This window comes from Solanum tuberosum, unplaced genomic scaffold (genome assembly GCF_000226075.1).
Source record: "Solanum tuberosum cultivar DM 1-3 516 R44 unplaced genomic scaffold, SolTub_3.0 scf00031, whole genome shotgun sequence".
NCBI lineage: Eukaryota > Viridiplantae > Streptophyta > Magnoliopsida > Solanales > Solanaceae > Solanum > Solanum tuberosum.
In genome coordinates, this window is record NW_006238957.1 from 1771963 (window position 1) to 1777821 (window position 5859).

The window sequence follows — 5859 nt, forward strand, 5'->3', positions numbered from 1 at the left end:
ATCTGATTCATTTTCTCATCAATTCATCAAACTCTTGAACAGTGTATGCTTTGCTAAATTGAAGAATAATTTTCTCACCTCTTTTGTATCTCTGTGTGTTTTCTTTAGTAAATTGGTCCACAGATGGTAAACGCATAATGTCGAAATTCGAAATAAACAGCGGCAGTAGCATTCCATATACTCTTATTTCTATCAGAAACAAAGCACATATTATCTCTTTCACCGAATGCATTTTTGAAATTCTCAAAGAACCACAATCATGAATTATCATTTTTCGAATCAACAATTGTGTATGCAAGCAGCAAGATGTGTGCTATAAAACAAATGCTTACACACTTAATACAACATAAATTATTTATATATATATAAAAATCAAATTTAAATTTAAGTATCAATAAAAATCATACCTCCTGGGTGTAATGTTCTAGCTATCAATATTGTGCCTTCATAAGTTGATTTCAAATATGTACCGTCAACGACCACTATCGGTCGACAATACTCCAAATATCTTATACTGGAATCAAGTGATGTAAATGAATACCAAAAATGATTTTCATCTGTTTTTTTATAATTCACAATTGTCCCTGAATATGTCTATCCTAATATATATAAATACGTTGGAATTTTTCCATATGATTCGTAAGGATCACCTCTCAATGTCTTGAAATATTTTTCTTTACCTCTCCATGTTTGCATGTATGTTAATGAAATACCATGTATCCTTAGTATGTTTTCTCTTATGTCTGTTGGTGTGTAAACTGTTTTTGCATCCACATACTTTTCAATCAACATTGCACCTAGTACACCACTAGTTGACGGACACTTTGAATGAATATGTTCCTTCAATGGGCAAGAATGTGTATCACAGAATTTTCTCACTTTGAATAATTTAGAATTATTCAAACATGATGATTTAAAAAACTCATGAACAGTTCTCTATAGCACATTTCAAATAATAACTGTAAAAACACAATCATTAATAGGCATGGTAACTTGTTGAAATTTATATTTATATTTAATATCAAACATATATATCTTACCAGGTAGTACTCGACCTTTTAGAAATGAAACAAAACTCCCTCAAAAATGCATATCATTTTCTAACTTCTTATATAGTTTGCTTGTTTATATAAACTTGATCCTCGGCCACCAAATCATATTGAGGATTTGAGATTATTTCAGTTCCTTCATATTCTTCAATATAATCATCCAAAACAGGATCAATACTAGTCAAACATAATGTGTTGGATCTCAAAATTTCTTGCCTTGTTTTTTGGACACTACAATGGATTCCATAGTTCTATCCACACATGTTACACATAAGGGGTACTTTGAAAAGAAATCAAAATTACATCTCTTTTGATCTAAATAAATTTGGACACCCATATCGTTATGAATCTTCATTGATGGAGATGGACCACTCACGACATATTTGAGTTCTAAATGAAAAATGATTGTGTCCATATCCAATTGGAAAGATATAGTAGTAATAAAGCCATCGTATTTGATGTTTGCATCATACATCACTCCTTCAATATCGTAATCCACGTAATTACCTGTGTTAAATTATAATTTATTAATCAATTTCAAAAATTAGCATGATGCTTTTCTGAAATTAGGTAAGTTACGCAGTTTGGTATTTAGATTGGTAATTGATGGTATACAAAAGGTTGATGATTTAAAGTAGAACCAACATTTTCACCAAACTACTTACCAAAAATAAATCAGCAAATTTGTTGTATTTAAACAACCCAAAACAAACTATTTAATAGCCTTGCAATGCCTTCTGGTGTTTATACAAATAATTCACACTATCAATTAAATCAAATCATCTACACCAATAAATGTACCAGAATATTAGCTTGAAGTTGGGATTTATTTACATCAATAAATGTACCAGAATATCAATTAAACCAAATCATCTACACCATCTCAACTAACAATTACACATAATAAATTACCATCATATATTAGACAACTTAATATTTCTTCAATCGTTATCTATACCAAATCAGGTAACTTAACACACCAATAAAACGGCTGACGTGACCTAAATTAGTTGTATAGAACTACATTTTCACCAAATCACTTATCAAAAAAATATACCAGAATTTCATTGTATTCATACACCCCATACCAAGTTAGACAATTCAATACACCAATTTAAAATTTCTTCAATTTATTATCTATATCAAATTAGACGATTAAATACACTAATTTAACATTTCTTCAACTTGTTACCTATACCAAGTTAGACAATTAAATACACTAATAGAAGTACCAAAATATTAACTTGAAGTTGGTGTTTCTACAAGGTTGAAAAAAATACTAATTACGCCAAACTACATACCATAAGCAATTTTAGAATTATGGTACAAAATTCATTATCTACACAATTCAGACAAACAAATACACCAACACATGTACCAGAATATTAACTTGAAGTTGGTGTTTATGTAAGGCATGCAACATACCAATCACACGAGCTCACATACCAAAAGTAATTTTCGAATTAGGTGTTCATGTATGAACAATAACTTACGCAAGGGCACTAAACCATCTACACTATCAATGTCACATAATAATCGACCATCACAAATAAATAAAGATTATAACCAATTTAAAATTTCTTCAATTTGTTGTCTATACCAAGTTATACAATTAAATATACCAATAAATGTAGCAAAATATTATCTATACCAACTCAGACAACTAAATATGTCAATACATGTATCAACATATATATTAACTTGAAGTTGGTCTTTGTATAAGGTCTAAAAAATACCTACAACAACATATCACACACCAAAATAAATTATTAATTTATGTTGTTAATATAAGGCATGCAACATACCAATTAAATCAGATCACACATCATAAGAAATTTTTGAATTAGGTATTTATATATGGACAGTAACTTATGTAGGTGCACTAATCAATTAAACCTAATGTTATACCAAAAATTATTCACTGAATCAGATGTTTAATAACCACCAAAGTTGATTTCTCTATACCACCAAAAAATATCAGAAAAAAATAAATGATGAATAATGGGAGAAAATAACAATTTAACCACATCATATCCACTATGTTCATTATTAATAAACCTAATAATACACCAAAAATGATTAATAATACTTAATGTTTATTCAAGAATTAAATCCAGCCAATCGATGCACCAGATTATTTAGCAAAGCATATGAACTTTATACCACACCACAAAAACATACAATATAAACAAACGACTAATTACCAAAATGACTAAATGCAGATGGCGAGAAAACCCACCATACGAAAAAATCTCAAATATATTAAAATAACCACGTAAAAATATACAAAATCAAGCGTTATTTATTCAATTACCTCATGCGTCCCATCGCCCGTTGTGTTGTATTAGAATTGATAAATTATTGGTATACATGTTTGAACAGCCGATCAGAGTAGACAGAGAGTTTTATTTTTGTTAGAAACCTCTCTTCATGAGAGAGAATATATAACAAATCTGAGTAAATCAGGAAAGGTAAAATAATTGGAGAAAATCAAGGAATATGTGATAAGTGTGGTTGACTATTTCTATGTTTCTTTTAAAAAAATATATAAATTCTAGTTTTGTAAAAAAAACTATTGTTATATAACTGGAAAAAAAGTATTGTTATATGTTATAGTAATTAAGGTACTTAAGTTGTATACTTAGGGGTAGTTTGGTGTGATGGATAAGATAAAATAGTCATGGGATAAACTTTAGTGTCTCTTAATCTCTTGTTTGGTTGCACGGGATGGGATAACTTATCCCAGAATTAGTAAATAGTACTGGAATAAGTTATCCCTCCCTTTTGGTGGAATAACAATCCCATGATAAGTTATCCTGGACAATATAATTCAAATGACAAAAATACCCCTTCAATCCTTTTTAATATCACTTTTTACACCAGAGTTATCCAGTTTTGCTTAGTGCAAATCTTGCTCAGTTTTTGTTGTGCAATTTTTTTTTCCAGATTTTGCTATTTAAATGCAGTTTTTACTGTTTTGTTAAGTTTAGGCTATTTTGGTGGGTTTTTTTGTCAATTTTTTAATGTTGCTTTGGTGGAGTTTTTGGTGAGTTTTGATCCAGTTTTTATTGTTATTTTAATGCAATTTTTATCCTACTATGCTTATTTAATTGTAGTTAACGATTGTTTAGTGATCAAATCCTATATATTAAAATGAATACATGAAGATTAAAATGCTTGTTGTAGATATCTTCCGCAAGTGAAAAACACTCCAATTCTCTCTCTCTCTCTATAAATATATATATATATATGCTTGCTGTAAATATCAATTTTTTGCGTATTTTGGATAAAGCTAAAAACAAATTGTAGAAATAATTATTTCTTATGGCCAATAGAATAATATTTTACAAATATTTTAAGAGTAAAATATTGCAATGCCTATAACAAAAGCTCTATAAAAAATATGTATAGAAGTTAAATAAGGTGGATTGTATTTTTGTAAATAAATAACTTTTTCTTAGAAATGATGCAATGCCTATTATCTTTAATACAACAAACCAAACAATAAGTAAGAAATAATCTCAGGATAAGTAATCACAGGATAAATAGCCCCATCATAACTAATCTCATCATAATTAATCACATCATAACTTGTCTTCAAACCAAACGACCCCTTAAGTTTTTTTGCCCTATTTTTTTTTATCAAATGAGACTATCACGATATTTTGATATTCTATTTGTACTTTTTTAAATCCTTCCACTTCGACTTTTCATGTCAAACACGATGCACTTCTTATAACTTATTCCTAGTTGATCATTTATCAACTCATGAAAATCAAAGTCTCCTACCTAGAGAATGAAGGGTGAAGCAAAATTAGTATAGCTTACGTATTATTTCAGAAAATGTAGATATTCAAAGTGAAGTACAGATAAATAACTAAAGGAATGTCATCTATCTTTTTGTTTTGATAAGGAAAATAGACAAGAAAATTATTAAGCTTAATCATAGAATTATGATATTAAAGTCATTTGAAAAATCTTGAAATAATTATTTGGACATGTAACTACAATTAAATCAATAAGAACACCTTAATTCCTCATTTTAAAAAAAATCTAAATTATTAAATATAAATCTACATTATCGTTTACACTCATGCAAAATATTTGTTTTCTCAATTTCCTGCTTTTTTATATACCCATAGTTCTAAGTATTTGCTTTTCAAGTAAGTAAGAACACCTTAAATTCTTTTTATGTTATACAATCCTAGGAGAAGATACATAGCAACACTGACACAATTTAACTTTTCAAATTTTCATGTATAAGATTATATTTATCGTCATTCTTCAACAAATTAATTTGATCAATCTAACTTTTTACTTGGTCTCATAAATATGTGAATATAATTATGAAAATTGAATGAAGAATGGGTGAAGAAAAACAAAAAAAATACGAATTTGTTTGTGATTAAGATTTAAGGGTGTGTTTGGTACGAAGGAAAATGTTTTCTTGGAAAACAAGTGGATTTCTAACTTATTTTCTCACGTTTCGTTGGTGAGTAGAAAATATTTTTTGGAAAATACTTTTTTAATGTTTGGTTGGTGAATGAAAAATATTTTCTAGAAAATATCTTTTATTTGTGGATTGAGACTAGAAAATACTCTTTAGAAAAACACTTTCTGACCCGATGGCATAAAAAATGAAATTTTAAATTTTTTACGTATTTTTCCAAAAAAAATATTGACGGGAGATGGTGGTTGGGGATGGCTGGGGTAGAGGTGGCGTGAAAATTGATTTTTTTTTAAAGTTTGAAATATTTTTCAAAAGCAAATTTTATTTTAAATATTTTTGACGGGGTGGCGGGGGAGGGGG